The sequence below is a fragment of the Euprymna scolopes genome, chromosome 37 (genome assembly GCF_053919585.1).
Source record: "Euprymna scolopes isolate OS-2025 chromosome 37, ASM5391958v1, whole genome shotgun sequence".
Classification (NCBI taxonomy): Eukaryota; Metazoa; Mollusca; class Cephalopoda; order Sepiida; family Sepiolidae; genus Euprymna; species Euprymna scolopes.
In genome coordinates this window covers 8534624-8554140 of record NC_136518.1, presented here as the reverse complement: position 1 = coordinate 8554140, position 19517 = coordinate 8534624, and the positions used below count along the sequence as shown (strand labels likewise).

The window sequence follows — 19517 nt, the reverse complement described above, 5'->3', positions numbered from 1 at the left end:
GGGCTTACAACATGGCCGCCAGAAGAGTCAACAAAAAACTGCGAATAAAATATATAAAACTCGTAATTTCTGTTTTTAAAGTGGGTTGTCAATTTTCTTTATGAAATATACTTCCAAAATAAACTATTACAGTCGTTTAAAACATAATAGAAGTATTATTTTTTATTTTTTAAAAACAATGTTTACAAAATGTCTACGAACGTGCGTAGACATTTTGTAAACATTGTTTTTAAAAAATAATACCAGGCGCTGTATGTAGGAGGATATTGCCACCTCCCTGCAAGAGTTGCAAAAAACTAACGTCATCAGCTCCCCTGACAGGGATATGCATGCGACTGGGGACCGCTTGTGAATTTCATACTCCCATGAAACTTTCTCCTATGGAGGAAGCCAGTTAGACCCGAATAGGGTTAGTGCCGATCGACAGACACCAAACATAGAACCAATTTAAAAAAAAAAAAAAAAAAAGACTCGTATACTATTAGTTAGAATCAAAACCAAAACATTTAACACTCAAGCCTTAGTCACTGCTATTTGAGCTATTGTCAAATGGATACGAAATAGCTAAAAAAGTCAAATGGATAAGAAAGAGCTAAAAAAGAACTAACTTTGACGTATGCATGCATAGAGGACACTTCAAGTTGATTTATGCCTGCCAAATTTTAATTTCTTTCAATTTTGTCCCCTTAGCAGCTATTTTTACCGGCTAAGGAGTCATAAAAGAATGGTCCACACAAAATGCAATCGTTTGACGTAGCTAATATTGAAAATGCTATTTAAAAAAAGAAAAAAAAAATGTCATGACTGACAAAAAAAAAAAAAAATCTGAAAAGCTATTAATATTTCTGGCGTACATAGATCTCGCGAAAGACACTCGATCTGTTTTGCTGAAAGAGTTGTACAGGATGCAAAAAATTTGGTAAATTTTTATGACGTGCCCCAGCGTAATATAAACACCCTAACCCCCATGTTAAGAACGGCTTTCGGAATATCCTTCCCTCAACCTCAAAAGTCGTTCTTTAACATGGGGAGGTTGAGGGGGTTTATACTACGCTGGGGCAGGTCGTAAAAAAAAAAAAAAAAAAAAAAAAAAATTAAAATTTTATTTTTTAATCAAATTTTTTTAAATTAAAAATTATTTTTTTATTTTTTTTTTTTTTTAACGAATCATTCATATATGCAGAGTAAAATTCTGGACTCGTAAACAATTTTCTGCATCAAATTAATTTTATAGATAAATATACAAAAATATATAAAAGTGCAACAAACCATGCAAAAAGCAGGCATGTTTAATAACCGCGTCGCCAAGTGCTCGTCTGAGCTCCAATGTCTCGTCCCTCCTCGCCAATCTTTCACGAGAAACACCCGTCTGGCTGAAACCACTGTCAATAATTTTCCCCACTCTTTATCTGTGCCTAAATCCAAACGTAGATTCCACGAGCAGAGCTTCTTTCTTCGAACTGCACGCCTGTGGAACTCTTTTCCTTTTGCCTGTTTCCCACCTGACTACAACTTGGATGTCTTCAAGTCCAACATAAACAAATTACTGACAAACCGCCCCCTTAAGTAAGACACTCTATCAAAACCCCCAATACTAATGATTACTACAATACTATCTCATTGATTACTGTACACACAATAACCCTTATCCCTGAGTGGCCTCCGGGCCTTGATAAGTGGTGACCCTAATGTAAAAAAAAAAAAATCACTGTTTTGTTATACAATTTTATACAAGATAATAGTGATGGGACGATTCCAATATTTTTCCTGATTCCGATACAATTACCGATTCCGATTCTTTATAAAACTCTAAATATTTAACTATTAGCAGGCTGCCCGGCATTGCCCGGTCGTAAAATACCCTTAAATATGATATTTGAATTAATGCAGATTTCATATTTATTATTATATTATATTGGAACCAATATATAGAAATATATCAAAACCAAAATGGTTAGCTTACGATTTACTTTTTCCTTTGACATTAATGCTTGAGCTATAAAGACGTGTCAATAGCTATTACGTTACACATGCATATTTGTGATGCCGTCGTTCGAAGTTCATCTGGCAAATTTAATTTTTTTTTAATGTTCAGTTTTACACCGATTTTCCCCGGCTAAAACCCAAATATAAAGTTTTGCATGAGTTCGAATACCCTATATATTAAGTTTCATGTCTGTAGACCAAAATCTGACAGAGGAGTTTGGTAGGCAAAATCTTTTAAACAAATACATATACGCATGCATAAATATACATAGAAAGAGATTTTTGTTTACTATATAATCTTTTTACGCAAATATTACGCAAGTATAAATCATGTAGAATATCTGCGTGAATATAATTACACGTAATAGTTAGGTGATCATCCCATGAGAAAACCAAAAAAACTAATAGGGTTTAAAAGAACATTTAATAGATCTTTTTCAGATGAACGCAATTCCACGACCCATATATAACAAAGTCTTTTTTTTTTTTTTTAAATAAATAGAAAAAAGGGTTTTTAATATGAATAGCAATACAAGAAAAAAAAAAAAAAATTATAAGAGCATAGATAATTGTTATCCCCCCCCCCACCCGATTACCGTAAACACGCGTATCAAATATGCAGATATTTTCTAAAATGCAAGAACACACTTGTAAGATTAAAAACCTACAAAAATATATATATACTAACAGATCACCCGGCGTTGCCCGGTCATAAAATATGGTTAAATATATTTTAATTTTTGCAGATTTCGTATTTATTATATTATTCAGCAAATTCTCTGATTGTTATATTGTACGCAATATATAGTAGCGATTTCAAAAGTTTAGAAAAAAAAGAAAAAAAAAAATGATTATGGTGCCATCGGCTAGACTTAAAACCAAAACATTTAGCTCTCCAATTAAATTAAATTGATGTCTGAAAAAGAACAAGAAAAAAAAACTTACAGTCGTAGCATAATCTTCACGCTGCAAAATTAAAAACATTAAAAAAAAAATATTAGTGTTGGGACGATTAATCAGAATTGTAAAAATCGGAACATTTGGGGGTATCGGAATTGGTAATGTTGTTGCCTATTTTCTGATGGCAAATCGATTTTTTTTTTTAATATTCCATGAAAGATCATTGAATTATTGTGGAGTTATCTGCCATTGTTTCTTCAAAAATGACAACGTGAGAGTCTTTCCTTATTCATAAAATTTGATTTTCTTGTCAATCTACAACTGAATCCAAGTCATCTGTTAGATTAGTTGCATTTTTCAACTGATCCGAGAGAGAAGGGCAAGAAGCAACAGTGGGATAGAGACTTATATCATAAATATTCATTTTCTGAACAATATTCTATGGAAGATCATTGAATTATTGGAGTTATCTGCCCTTGTTTCTTCAAAAATGACAACGTGAGAGTCTCTTTCCTTGTTCATAAAATTTGATTTTCTTTGTTAAAAATCAAACAACTTCATCAATTTACATGATTTTTGGAATATGACATTTTCGATGCACAACACGTACATACAAACTACAGATTTAAAAAAAAAAACAATTTAAAAAAAATTGATATCTGAAAAAGATGGGGAAAAACCAAAACTTACAGTCGTGGCGTAATCTTCAAGCTGCAAAATAAAATCGCTGACAGGTACACCAGCCGTCTTCACATCTTGCATTTGTTGGCCTGGCATTATCGTTTGAGACATAGCCGGGTTAAGCGTAGGCATATTGGCTGATGAAGTTGCCTCATCCATACCTGAAACAATAAGATTAAAAACATATACAAAAATGTATATACTAGCAGGTCATCTGGCATTGCCTGGTCATAAAATATGCTAAAATATATCTTGATTCTTGCAGATTTTGTATTTATTACTACAAAACTAATTCTCTATTGATTATTATATTGTACCCAGTATATAGTAGTGATTTCAGTAGTTAGTAAAAATGACCTGGGTTCATCAGCTAAAACTGAAACGAAAACATTTAGCTCTCTAGCGGTATTCGTTACCATATGACTTAAGGACACATGGATGTAAAAAACTTTAATTGCAGTCAAACATAAAATGTATATTTGTGCATGCTTGGCAGATACGAATCAAGTTAATTTATGCCAAGTTCCAATATATATATTTTTTTCAATTTTTATCCCTTAGCAGCTATTTTTACTGGCTAAAAGCCCAATTTGTTGAACAAGTGCAAATACTTCATATATCAAGTTTTAAGTCTGTAGAGCAAAAATCGATAGAGTAGTTTGGTAGAAAGCATTTCAGACACACACACGGTCACTTTATATATCATATATAGTGAAACAAGAACGAACGACAGAGCATGTCTCTTGCATGAAGGATGTAAGTTGTTGTCCAAAATGGTGTTTTCTTTCTAAGTTTTTTTAAGGTAAACATTTGAAGAGTATGTGACTAAATATGCAGAAAAAACATAATTTTGAAGACTTGTAGTCGCAATATGAAACAATATTGTAATGGCTACCTTTCGAAATGTAATGAATGACCAACTGAGAAAACTTGATATTTGGAACTCTGAGAAAATATATCTTGATTCTTGCAGATTTTATATTTATTACTGCAGAATGTATATTTGCATATGTGTAGAAGATACAAATCAATTCCATTTATGCCAAAATATATATATACTAGCCGACCACCGAGCGTTGCCCGGTTTATAAAATACGCTTGAATATATTTTAATTTTTGCTGATTTTGTATTTATTATTTCGAGCAAAGTCTCTATTGATTTTTATCAGGGGTAATCTATAGATTGTAGTTTTACTGGTCGTTGAAAATCAATAAATATTTATTTTATTAATATTATTATGCTACGAGTAGTGGAAGATTTTCTTTTAAACAAAATCAAATAAAAAAAAAAAAAGATAAGTAAAAGAATCGTTTTTGGCATCGGAAAATATGCCCAATTTTTTTCCGATTCCGTTACCTCAACGTTTTGAATTTTCCGATTCTGATTAAACATCCCCACACTACAAGATAATCTACAGGATTTATAATGTTAACTAGCCTAGGTGCCCGGCGTTGCTTGGGTGTTTGGAGGTGTGTGTTAACCAAAAAAAAAAAAAAGTGGTAGTAGGCAGGCAGGCTTGAACTCGTACCATGAAGGAGGAAAAATACATGAAAAAAAAGTGACGTAGGTTTAGATTAAGGCTAGATAATCGAAAAGAGGACATGACTTTAGAAAATATTGGCGAAAAAAAGCGACCCCTTCCTGTAGAAAACTGCCCAGTTGAAGGTAAAAGAATTGTTTTTAGCCAACTTTTCAATATTTATTGTCCAAAGGGTCGAGCTTCAAAACTAATCATCTTGTGAAAATCCGTTGCCTCTGTCGAAAGTTTTTTTTCTTTTTTTTTTTTTTTTTTTTTTTTTTTTTTTACATAGGCGTCACCACTTATCAAGGCCGATAGGCCACTCAAGGATAAGGGTTAAAGAGTGTAGAGTAGTCAAAAGGACAATATAGTAATCAATAGTAATGGAAGTTCGGTAAATTTGTTAACTTAAGTGGAACGGCTCATCAGAAATTTGTTCACGTTGGACTTGAAGACAACCATATTATAGACAGCTGGAAAGCAGGAAAACAGAAGACGATTCCACAGGCGTGCAGTTCTAAGAAAGAAGCTTTGATCATGGAATCTATGTTTAGGTTTAGGCACAGATAAAGAGTGTGGAAAATTATTGATTATGTTTTTAGCTAGTCTAGTGTTTCTTGTGAAAGTTTGGCGAGGAGGGACCATAGATTGAAGCTCAGTCGAACACTTTCCATGAAAATAACGATAAAGCAGAGACAAACTCGCAACATCTCTTCTGTGAGATAGAGGTTGCAGCGAAGAGAAAAGGACATCTCCTACCAGGCCACGAAGTCTATTTTGAACCCTATCAAGGTGGGACAAGTCTTTTCTAGCAGCTCCTGCCCATATGTGGCAACAGTACTCCATCCTTGGACGTATCTGGCTCTTATATAGATAGAGAATTGCATCAAGTTTTAGGCATACATGATGATGATTGCAACGTCTTGACAGACGAGTGCCACTCCCTCAGACATTTAAAATCCATGATTCCAAATGTCTGAGGGAGTATCTATACAAATATGATGTTACAGAGTCTTAGCTTTGTACGACAGCTAAGTCTCTCTCTCTCGGTTCAAAATGTTCAGATCCAGCAACAAGCAAGAGCAAGATAGCCAGCAACAAATTAAACTGCACACCAGCTTAATGCGGGTACTGGTCTTCCGCTTTATGGTTTTTTAAATCAGAGATTTGCTTCTCCTAGAAAGGTTGCCTTCACCATGGCTTACGGGAGCCCTCTCCACCCCAATACACATATACACACACACAAATATACACGGTGCTAGTTGGCCGTTGACCCAGAAAAAGAGTTTATTCGCCCTTTGGAAGGTCTTGTTTTTAATCCTTCAGGGAGACTAGCCGCCCTCCTCACCAAACAAGTCTGGTGGGGGAACCAGTTTAGTCGCCGGTGACCCGACCATGAGGCAGGTAGTACTGGGTTACATGGTACCAGTAGCATATGACATGACCTGACAGATTTAGGCATACATACATACATACATTTAGCAGACAGGCGAGATTTATATTATAGATAACGAAGTATCTTATTGCTATATAATCTAAAATTTTTGTAATATCTATATAATTTCTGGTCAGATTTTTGTCAAACGCGTGTAAAATTATATACACTCTGTTCGTTCCATATAACAGCAGATGAACAACTTAGCCTTATTCACAAAGTTGACAGATAACAGTAAAGTGACAAAGTGGTCGGCATTGAGTTGTGCAGTGCTGTAGAAATATTTTCCATGTTCAGTCGTCTCGACTCACTTTCTGTTTCTCTCTGTGTTGTTCTTATATTGACAGTCTTCAATTGTTCCATTGGTTTGGCCACTGATGCAATTCCAATCCAGGTTAAAGTGTAGGACGTTCCATTGTTTCCATTTCTTAAGTCCTTTTCCATACCCCTCAACTCCTTGATCAGAATGTAGGTTGACATCAATGCTCAGCAATTGCCCGATACTCTGATTCACCTATACCTGATATTTTTCGGCGTTCCTGATCACCAATTCAACATCATCTGGTAATTGGTACAAAAGTGCTCAATTTTTTTACATAGAGCAGGTGTGTTTAAACACAGCATTGCTCAGTAGAAAAACTTTCTCTTTATTAAGTTGCATACTCGACATATGTACATGGTGTTGGCTGCAAGTCAAAATAGGAAAAATAGAGTATCATACATGGTAAGGAGTATGAGTTAGTCAATTCAAAGTGCTCAATATTTAAAAACAGAGTCGCCCGGGAAAAATGTAACTGTGTTTTGTTATACTGTTTTTTGTTCCCCCGACACTCCCATTTCTCCATTTGTTTGTTTGCACTTTTTTTTTTTTTTTTCCCCCAATAACCACAACTTGGATTTTTTTTTTTTTTTTTTCCCCAATAACCACAACTTGGATTTTTTTTTTTTTTTTTTCCCCCAATAACCACAACTTGGATTTTTTTTTTTTTTTTTTTTCCCCAATAACCACAACTTGGATTTTTTTTTTTTTTTTTTCCCCAATAACCACAACTTGGATTTTTTTTTTTTTTTTTTTCCCCAATAACCACAACTTGGATTTTTTTTTTTTTTTTTTTCCCCAATAACCACAACTTGGATTTTTTTTTTTTTTTTTTCCCCCAATAACCACAACTTGGATTTTTTTTTTTTTTTTTTTTCCCCAATAACCACAACTTGGATTTTTTTTTTTTTTTTTTCCCCAATAACCACAACTTGGATTTTTTTTTTTTTTTTTTTCCCCAATAACCACAACTTGGATTTTTTTTTTTTTTTTTTCCCCAATAACCACAACTTGGATTTTTTTTTTTTTTTTTTCCCCCAATAACCACAACTTGGATTTTTTTTTTTTTTTTTTTTCCCCAATAACCACAACTTGGATTTTTTTTTTTTTTTTTTCCCCAATAACCACAACTTGGATTTTTTTTTTTTTTTTTTTCCCCAATAACCACAACTTGGATTTTTTTTTTTTTTTTTTGAAATTTTGAAAAAACATTAGTCATGGTGAAAGCAAGTTTTTGCCAGAACAAATTTTTGGGGATAACTCTGGTTGCTCCCCTAGGGACTGTTTGTTTTAGGGGCAAAATTACCCCAAAATTGTTCGTCCGTTTGTACTTTTCTCATTAACCACTCCTTAAATTTTTCTGAAATTTTGCACAAATATTGGTTATGGTGGAAATAAATTTTTTTCCAGAACAGATTTTTGTTTAGGATACCTTTGGTTGCCCCCCCCCCCGACCCCACCGAGGGGGCTTTGTAAGGGTAAAATTGCCCCCAAATCGTTCATCCGTTTATTATGGTGAAAGTAAATTTTTCACTCGTGGAGGGAAACCGCCTGCATGCTCGGCTAGTTTTTCCAAGAAAATCTACTTGGCTTTGTCCAGGAAAAGTCATTAAAAAGTGCTCGATGTCCTAAGAATAGCAGAGCTACGTTCATAAGCATTCTCACAAACTCCTCGTGCATTGCATGTGATGATGATGATGCATGTGCACACAAGAATCGGGTCCCGTTGCATCCTTTGCTGCTCAAGCGAGGAAAAATTTCATCTTTGAAGCCATTCCTTATAGATGAGCGTGGAAAATCCTCATTGCCCAACCAACTTAGAACGCATGACATGTTTCTTTTGGGGATTTCTTGCTTCAGAGGTTGGCCTTAAAAATTATCCCGAGATCAGGTAGAGAACCTGCCTCGTTTTTTACGCTGGCCTCCGTACAATGATAAACGTATTCGAAAAAGGTGTGAATAATTGTACCGAAATTTTAAAGTATTGTAGAAATTAAATGTGTGTGTGTGTGTGGGGGGGGGGGGGTCCTTAGCAATAAATTTTTTAAAATTGTATCTAAATATTGTCTATGGATTCAAACTCTTTGCATCACTCATATAATTTGCAAAACTCACTATGTCTGTCTGTCTGTCTGTCTCCATAGTTTCAAATTATCTCTTCCGAAACTAAAAGTCCCAGATCGATGCTAGGGGTTTCAAATGATTGGATTTTTTACGGACAATTTTTTTTTATGGGTCTTTAGCCAGTTAAAATAGTTTTTAAGGGGTCAAAATTGAAAAACTCGTTATAACATTCATCTTAGTTTATTTGTAATTTTTAGTTATTTCATATGCAAGTCACGTTGGTAAAGTGGTAACGTCACCAGCTTTGAATGCTACAGTTTTGCTTTCGGTTTCGATTCTAGCTGATGGCACCCAAATAGTTTTTTTTTTTTTTTTTTTTTTTTTTTTTTTACTGTTGAAATCACGACTCTACAATAATATATACGAAATCTGGACAAATTAAAATATCATATTTAAGCGTATTTTACAACTGGACAAAGCCGGGCGCCCCCACCCCCGCCTGCTTACTATTGGCTTTTTAAAGAAAACAAATTAATCAAAAACAAATACAACTCACTGCTTTATTTTTATTTATTTTTTTTAACCCATTTCGCCAATTGAAAGCTTGAATAAATGTTTTTTTGTTTTGTTTTTTTTATGTTTGATATAGTCTGGTAGTTTAAAAATGAAGGGTACTTGTAATGCATGAATGAGAATTTCAATGTTTATGCAGTCGGTCCTGAGTATTGACAAAGAATCTCAGGCTAGTTTCAGAAATGACTGTAGGAGTTTACGATTTGAAAGCCATCGTTTTTTTGTTTGTTTTTTTTGTTTTGTTTTTTAGGAGTTAAATTTTTCAACCCTAACTTAATTCGTTAAAGTTGTCTGCATTTCCACTTTTTTTTTTTTTACGACCTTCAAATTGTAAACTACTTCAGCCATTTCTGAGATTGGTTCAGAATTATCCACCAATACTTGGAACAAAGTTTGTAGGTGTTGAAATCGTTATAGTTATATAAGGTTCCAAATAAAAAAAATTATGAAGCTGAGTTGTATTTTTTATTATTTTATTTCTCTCAAAAGCCAATATTTACCCATTTTATATTATATATATATATATATATATATATATATATATATATATATATATATATATATATGATATATATATTTTACATCAAAGTAAAAAAATCTTGCATTGTAAGGACTTTCATTTTTCAATTATTTCAACATTTCATATATATGAAATATGAAAATAATTGAAAAATAAAAGTCCTTACAAGGCAAGATTTATTTTTTTATTTTGATGTAAAATTTATATGAAGGGATGGCTAAATTTATTTATTTATTTTTTAATCCGAAAAGAAAACATGATAAAATTCTGGTCATCTTTGAAGAAAAGAATTTAATCCATTAAAACAATTGTACATTAAAGTATAGAATAAGTATATATATATATATATATATATATATATATATATATATATATATATATATATATATATATATATATATATGTGTACGTAAAGGTTTGTAATTTTCAATTATTTTCATATTTAAAACTTATCAATTCTTCTAAATAAATAACATAGAAATATATATATATATATTTATATATATATATATATGTATATATATATATATATATATATATATATATATATGTATATATATATATATATATATATATATATATATATATATATATATATATATAACTTAAAATAAAAAAGACATTGTTTTCAAAGATGTGTAGGCAAAAAATATTTGCCATATAAAGAAAATAAAATCTGTTTATTTTTAATGATTTTACTGACAAAAAAAAAAGTTTCAAAAAACACCCACGACCACCACCTTAAATGACATTAATTTCTAAAACTCAGAACCATAAATTTGGTTTTTGAAAAAAAAAAAAAAAAAAAATGGACAAGACCCAGGATACAATTTTTGTGGTTGTTATGCCATTTTAATACATCTACACACACTACGCACACGCACAAACGGAAAAAAAAAAATCAATTTTGTTATTTACTTATTATCGTTTTGTTATCGTTGCTTAAATCCTTGTTATTGTTTTTTAATATTTCCCCCCCGAACCCGAACGTTGCTTCCAACTATGAACAATAAAGTAATTTGCTTAATGTGATTTTTTTTATACGGAAATATTTCCTCAGCAAATGCCCCCCCCTCTTTTTTTTTTTTTAAATTACTTGCATAAAAATCACTAATTTCTTCTTTTTCTCGCTTTGTTCATAACTTTGAATGTTGGTATCGTTCCTATTTACAATGCCTCCCCACGGGACAGAGTTAGACACCAGGGTCGTTTTTTAATGTGGAGAAAAGGAAAAAAAAAAAAAAAAAAATTGTCTCGGTCGTGAAGAATTTCTCCTCCACTAACAGAGAACAAGAAATTGAAGTGTACATCTGAAGAACAGATACTACACTTTGATCTTGACCCGAAGGCCTTGGACTCTTTCCCTAATCTTAAATCGTTTACCTCGCAAGATTTCAGTTGTTTATTTATTTGTGGACTTTTATCCTCATCTTCATGTCTGCTGTTGTTTGCCCACGTTCCGACCTGCTCATCCTCTGGCCTTCTTCAGGTGGTGATTAACCACAATGGGATCAGAACGGTGAGTCTTGTAACTGTATCCTCAGTAATTACTAGGGCTATGACAACAGCATATTCTTTCATTGTTTCGACTCTCGAGTGTATATCCCTTGATATCTTACATGCTTTTATATAGACTGCTGTGATTCTCGGTTGATTAACTATGTCGGATATATTCTCGAGAGTCAAAACAACGATAAGAATATGCTGTTGTCATAGCCCTAGTAATTACTACCTTCCATAGTTATCTTGGCGCAGTGGATAAAGGCGTTGAATCACTATGGTTCCAGGTGAGCATTGTCTTAAGATAGCAGCTTGAATCCTACCCAAAGCGGGCCAGAGGTTTAGTTGGCAAAAACAAAGCTTCTTTCTTAGAACTGCACGCCTGTGGAACTCTGTTCCGTCTGCCTGCTTCCCACCTGACTACAACTTGGATGTCTTCAAGTCCAACGTTACCAAATTCCTAATGAACCGCCCTCTTAAGTAAACACTTCATTAAATCTCCACACCAACATACTGTACTTGCAATAACCCTTATCCCTGAGTGGCTTCCGGGCCTTGATAAGTGGTGATCACCGTGTAAAAAAAAAAAAAAAAAAAAAAAAACCCTGGCGAGACAGCAACAACTATGGAAGGCAGTAATTACTGAGGATACAGTTAAGGCTCGGCATTCCTATCCTGTTGCGGTTAATTACCTGAAGAAAGCCAGAGGATGAGTCGGCCAAAACGTGGTGAAACAACAACTATAGGGATGAGGATAACAATAATAAATAAATAACTCATTTCAAAGAATTCCAACAAAAAATAATACATTTCGGCTAATTTTTTTTTTTTTTTTCATTCTATAAAAAGTTTGAATTTAATTTTTTGGCTTTTCATAGCATTTATATTTTTAACGATTTAGAACTTATGTCCTTTTAAATTTCAGTCTTGATTTATTTATTTTTTTATATTTGGAATTTTTTTTTTTTTTTTTTTTTTTCGAAATTATTTTTTTTTTTTGTGCTTTTGGTGTTTTCTTAAGTTTGGTTTTCAGTTTTTAGTTATTTTTATTATTTTTTTTAATTAATTTTTTTTTAGCGCTTTCTAAGTTTGGTTTCCAACATTTATTGTATTTTTTTCCTTTTTTGAAAGTAATTTCTTGATGCGTTTGGCGTTTTTTTAAGTTTTGGTTTTCGGTTTTTATTAATTTTTATTTTTTTTAATTAATTTTTTTTTGGGGGGGGGGGGCGTTTTCTAAGTTTGGTTTCCAGTTTTTATTTATTTTTCTTTCAAAATTTTTTGGTGTTTTTGGCTTTCAGTTATTATTTATTCTTATTATTTTTTTTAATTAGTATTTTTGGGTGTTTTCTACGTTTGGTTATTAATTTTATTTATTTATCTTTATTTTATTTTTTTTCGGTTTTTATTGTTTTTTTACTTACTTTTAAGGAACTGACACCTACTTTGACGACTGCAACGATTTGCCATTTTTCGTTTTGATATTTTTATTGTTTGGAAATGCTTTTTCCAGATTATATATTTTTTCCGTCTGTTGATTTTTTTTCTATTTTCATTCCTTCCACTCTCCTTCCCCTTGCTTTCCTTTCTCTGTTTTCCTTTGTTTTTTCAATTCTTCTGACTCTTCTTCAACCTTTCCTCTATTTTCATCTCTGCTCTTCTTTTTCTTTCTTTCCTTCTTTTCTCTCTCTTCGTCTCATTCTCTTCTTCCTCCTATCATAGCTATACTTCTTGTGCTTCTTCCTTCCTGGCTCTCCTTCTTTCTCATTCAAACTGTTTTTTGCTTCTTCAATTTTTCTTCCTTGCTTTCCTTTCATCCTTGCTCTCCTTCCTTATGACCTCCTTTCATGCTTGCTCTTCTTCCTGGGTCCCTTTTTCATCATAATTTCCCTTCCACTTTACTTTCTTTCCTAATCACCTCCTTTCCTTCTTGCTCCCCCACCCTTCCGAGTCTTCTTTCGTCACCCCCTCCAAGTCTCTTTTCCTCCTTACTCTCCTTCCCCCCTCCCCCCGAGTCTCCTTTTGTCTTTGCTCTTCTTCCTCACCTCGCTCGAGTTTTCTTTCATCCTTGCCCCCCCCCCTCCGTTCGAGTCTCATTTCATCCTTACTCCCCCCCCCCGCTCGGTCTCCTTTCGTTCTTGCTCTCCTTCCCCCCCCCCCGCTCGAGTCTCATTTCATCCTTGCTCTCCTCATTTCTTTCTTTCTTCTTGTTCTCTTCTTCCATCACCCACTCTTCCAATTTTTTTTATCATAATTTCCCTTCCACGTTGTTTCCTAATCACCTCCTTTCCTCCTTGCCCCCCCCCTCCAAGTCTCCTTTCCTCCTTGCTCCCCCCCCTCCGAGTTGTCTTTCGCCCCCCCCCCCTCCAAGTCTCCTTTCCTCCTTGCTCCCCCCCCTCCGAGTTGTCTTTCGCCCCCCCCCCTCCAAGTCTCCTTTCCTCCTTGCTCCCCCCCCTCCGAGTTGTCTTTCGCACCCCCCCCTCCGAGTCTCCTTTCCTCCTTGCTCCCCCCCCCTCCGAGTTGTCTTTCGCACCCCCCCCTCCAAGTCTCCTTTCCTCCTTGCTCCCCCCCTCCGAGTTGTCTTTCGCACCCCCCTCCAAGTCTCCTTTCCTCCTTACTCCCCCCCCTCCGAGTTGTCTTTCGCCCCCCCCCCTCCAAGTCTCCTTTCCTCCTTGCTCCCCCCCTCCGAGTTGTCTTTCGCCCCCCCCCCCTCCAAGTCTCCTTTCCTCCTTGCTCCCCCCCCTCCGAGTTGTCTTTCGCACCCCCCCCCTCGAGTCTCCTTTCCTCCTTGCTCCCCCCCCCTCCGAGTTGTCTTTCGCCCCCCCCTCCGAGTCTCCTTTCCTCCTTGCTCCCCCCCCTCCGAGTTGTCTTTCGCACCCCCCCCCTCCAAGTCTCCTTTCCTCCTTGCTCCCCCCCCTCCGAGTTGTCTTTCGCACCCCCCCCCTCCAAGTCTCCTTTCCTCCTTGCTCCCCCCCCTCCGAGTTGTCTTTCGCACCCCCCCCCTCCAAGTCTCCTTTCCTCCTTGCTCCCCCCCCTCCGAGTTGTCTTTCGCACCCCCCCCTCCAAGTCTCCTTTCCTCCTTGCTCCCCCCCCCTCCGAGTTGTCTTTCGCACCCCCCCCTCCAAGTCTCCTTTCCTCCTTGCTCCCCCCCCCCTCCGAGTTGTCTTTCGCACCCCCCCCTCCGAGTCTCCTTTCCTCCTTGCTCCCCCCCCCTCCGAGTTGTCTTTCGCACCCCCCCTCCAAGTCTCCTTTCCTCCTTGCTCCCCCCCTCCGAGTTGTCTTTCGCACCCCCCCCCCCCTCCAAGTCTCCTTTCCTCCTTGCCCCCCCCCCCCTCCGAGTTGTCTTTCGCACCCCCCCCCTCCAAGTCTCCTTTCGGCTTTGCTCTTCTTCCCTACCTCACTCAAGTCTTCTTTTATCCTTGCCCCCCCCCCGCTCGGTCTCCTTTCGTTCTTGCTCTCCTTCCCCCCCCCCCACTCGAGTCTCATTTCATCCTTGCTCTCCTCATTTCTTTCTTTCTTCTTGTTCTCTTCTTCCGTCACCCACTCTCCCAATTCTTGTACCCCCCCCCGACATCACAAATCCTTTTCCAATAACAACTGATTTGTTTTTATTCTTTAAAAAAAAAAAAAAAAATGGCCATAGACAAACAAGATTTTCTTCAATTATTTCAACTTTTAATAATTCTTTTTCTTCGACCCAATCTTATAAACGATTGCGATTTTTACATGGGATTCAACTTCTCATCGAAACAAAAAGCAAAACCGTTTCAATTACAGTAAATCCTTGCTTATATATAAAAATACACTTCTATATAAAAATACACTTCTATATAAAAATACACAGGTGAAATAGAGTAGCTTCAAACAAATTCACAGGAAAACTTTTCGATAAACTCATTAAGGTAAAAAATATCTGCACCAAAAAATTAAGGAAAATTATCGAGTAGAATTTTAACAAAAATTTAAATCAGTTTTATCATTTTTTTTGATTCACCATTAATAAGAGCATAAATAATTTGAAGAGTTTTTTTATGGCAATTGCTTCTGACAAGACATGAAGCCACTTGATGTAAGGAGCTAAAAAAATACTACTTGAAGATCAAAAATCAATTAATATTGGTATTATATGGATAGATAAAGAGTCAGAAAACAGCAATTTTCTCCCTTTTGTCAGAAACATTGCTTGTGGAATGTGAGGACCAAAGGACAAAATAAGGAGAAAAAAACATCCACAGTTTCTCCTGGCATGAGTCTCCTTGAAGCAAATTTCTCATAAACCGTACACGGATCCATGGTAAATGCCTTATACAGTGCATTTTTAATTGCCGTCAAGTCAGTCTTCTCGGCAGCAGCAGCACTGAGTTGTCGATATACACTCAAGGCGCCTCCAGCCAATCTCAAGGGAATCACCGGGTGAATCCTCTTTATTTCACTAAGGTTGCACGTCAATTTGACCCTTTTGACCCAGTCAACAACAGACGTGGACCCGTCAAATTCGGGGATCGGCTTCAAATCAAATTTAGATTCAGTCATTATCTTTTTATCTCCCAACACGAAAAAATGACCGAAAATAATTTGTAGCAAAACAAAATGAAAAAAACGGTCTAACGGGACGCAAAGCAAATTTCACTACACGGGTTGTATCAAAAGGTCTGATGAGATGCAGACCACGGTTCACGGTACCCAGGTCCTCCCAACAACCTGTTTTTATAGTGTCCAGCATGCCTCCTTAGCAGGTGTGTCATGTGACTATGCGAGATCGAAGGCTTTAAAAGATCACGGACGCCATCTTGGATCTTTTGATTTTTCTTTCTTCTCAGCCCGCAGGAAAGACGTTTCCGATGTGCGCGTTCATTATTTATCGTTTGTATAGCCACACAAAGCACAAACGCGTGCCCGCTTGCTTCTTTGATGAACATCAGTTTCTTCTTTCCTTAAATACATATGTTATATAAAACAAGGGAGATAAGTCATTTCATCATAAGGGAAAAGGGAGATAATCAATGGAGAATCAGAAAAAATTAATAAAATTCATTTATTTATTGTGGACTATTATCCCCATATTTTTAGTTGTTTCACGACGTTTCGGCCAACTATTCCTCTGGCCTTCGTCAGCTGGTAACCATGGCAACGTGGATTTATAAGACCAAAAAATCTAACCTTCGGAGCCCGTGGCGCAGAGGATGGAGACGTTGAAGCTCTACAGTTCCAGGTGATAATAATCTGAAGATAGCGGTTTCAATCCTGCCTAAAGCCGGCCAGAGGCTTAGTTGGCCAAAAACTATGGATGGCAGTAATTGCTGAGAATGCAGTTAGGAGATTCGGAGTTTCTATCCTGTCACGGTTACCACCTGACGAAGGCCAGAGAAATAGTTGGCCGAAACATCGTGAAAACAACAATTAAGAAAGATGAGGATAATAGTTTGCAATAAATAGATAAAATAAATGATGCTCATCTCAATAAACATTCCAATTAATTAAATAGTATACACCATTCGGTACGGACCCGACAATAGAAGATCAGAGATAAAAATTAAAAAAAGAATGTGGATTTATAAGACCAAAAACACCGACCTTGATCACTCTTCGGTTCCAGATGATAATTATCTGAAGATAGCAGTTTCAATCCTACCTGAAGCTGGCCAGAGACTTGTTGGCCAAAACGAGGTGAGACAACAACAACTATGGAAGGCAGTAATTACTAGGAATGCAGTTAGGAGATTCAGAGTTCCTATCCTGTTGTGGTTACCACCTGACGATGGCAAGAGGAATAGTTGGCCGAAGCAGTGTGAAAACAATAGCTAAAAAGATAGCGATAATAGTCCGCAATAAATAAATGAAACTTCATCTCAATAAGCATTCCAATTAATTAAATAACTGATGAAAAGTTTTAAAATTTTACGAAATGATTTTCCATAATTTTTGGCATAGATATCTAAGTTTTTCTTAATACATAAGTATATCAAAAAGTTTCCCTGTTTAATTTATTCTAAACTCACGTATTTCGTTTGTGTATATTTATTTTATATATGAGTGCCGATTTTTTTTTCTGTTTTTCTTTAAAGTTTTTTTTTTTTTTTCTTTTTTTCAAGTTTTTCTCTTCAAGTTGACATTCTTCCCCTGTCTCAGTCGCCCAATGTTTCCCAGATGTTTCTCTAGAGGTCAATTCCATTCCTTTTTATTATTTTTTTTATTGGAGAACCATTTTCTGTCTGTGTACATAAGAAGTTTGAGAATCTGTTTCTACATGACCAAATTGTTTTGTTTTTTTCTCTCTTTGTTTTCATATTTATTCAATAAGTAAGACAAGTCGTTATGAATTACCTCCCCTTTGTTTATGTCAGGCCTAAATGTTTTTGTAGAATTAAAAAAAAACAAAAAAACTCACTAACCTCTTCTGATTTTCTTGTCTCTCACACTGACAAAACTAAGGACTGCAAGTGTTGGTACAGAATAGTTAACAAAGACATTTTCATATTCGGTTTAACGTCCGTTTTTTAATACTAGCATATGTTAGCCGGCTTTAAGAACTTTGAAACTAACTTATCTCTGACCAGGTCCTTATTCATCCGTCTTTCTTTAAAGTCCATTTTTATTTTCTCCAATATTTTCCTTATAAACAGGACCTGCTATTTTAACTGGTCTACATCAACTGACCCAAGAATTATTATATTTTTTCAATGTGAACATACTTGTCTTGGATAGATACTCTCCAGATTTGATTTTCCTCTGCGGTTATCAGATCGAAATCTTTGTTTAAGCCTTGCATTACACGTCCATCATATCATTTTTTTTTCTCTCCATGCAACACATGTCCTCAACCCTCACTGGCCAGGTTTCACTTGCGTAAATCATCACACTGCGTACAAATGCAGGATGTTATTATTTAGAAATAAAAGTGATACTTCTTTTAAATAATAACGTGATTATTTAGAAAGCCATTCTTAATAGTGGTCCCCTGCCTTCATGTTAACTACTCTGTACCTGCACCAGATTTTAATATTATAGATTTTAATACCTTTTTTTTTTATTATTATTATACTAAAGCTGAGTTAATCAACATTTGCTGCCCTAGGGCTTTTTTTTTTTCAATGTTATTTAGAAATAAAAATGATTCTTCTTTTTAATAATAATGTGATTATTTAGAAAGCCATTCTTAACATGAAGGCAGGGGACCATTGTTAACTATTCTGTACCTGCACCAGATTTTAATACTTTTTTTTTTATTATACTTAAGCTGAGTTAATCAACGTTTGCTGCCTTAAGGCTTTTCTTTTTTATGTTAATTAAAAAAAAAAAAGTTTGCATGTTTCTTTCACATTCAAAACAGATTTAAAAATAAAGGGTGTTTATAATGAAAGGCCACCCTGAGGATTTCAATATTTGTAGAGTCAGTCCCGAGTATTGACAGTGAATCTCAAATTAAATCATGGAAATGGCAGAAGTTTACCATTTGGAAGCCATTTTTTTTTTCCACATAAATTAAAAAAATTAAGCTTTAATATTGTATGCTTCTAAAGTTAAATTAAGGACCTTAGGTACAGAATAGTTAACGAAACCCTTTCTTCCTCATGTTAAGAAATAACTAAATTGCTTCGCTTCACAATGTATGGAACTTTAATTTTAAAATAATAAATGTTTACTTCATGTTTATGTCGAAAACGCTGAACAAATTCTTTCATATATATATATATATATATATATATATATACGAGCAAACAGTTAATGAAAGGAGTTAAAAACATATTTAATCTGAAAAGGAAACACCAGATAAGTGGATGGTCCTTAATCCGCGGAGTTTTGAAGAAATACTTTCCTTCTCATCAGAGGGTTGGAATTAGCAAAATGCGGGATCGGATTTTGCATGCAGAAGTATTTGATGAAACAACAAGTAAGTCAAAGATCTTACTTGATAACAAAAAAGTGAAGCAGAGGAAATATGGTGAAGAAGAAGGTGGTTACACGTGAATGGATAGTCTGGTGGAAGATAAATAATCCAGTGACGGTAAAATCCAAATATAT

At 35.3% G+C, this 19517-nt stretch overlaps 1 long non-coding RNA gene across 1 annotated transcript in view; it reads right to left on the bottom strand.

Moving 5' to 3' along the window:
• LOC145261072 (uncharacterized) overlaps positions 1 to 19517 on the bottom strand; it is a 111563-nt gene that overhangs the window by 12701 nt on the left and 79345 nt on the right. Inside the window, exon 2 of the long non-coding RNA XR_013864402.1 lies at positions 3577 to 3728. This is a non-coding gene — a long non-coding RNA (uncharacterized LOC145261072). The remainder of the gene's footprint in view (positions 1 to 3576; positions 3729 to 19517) is intronic.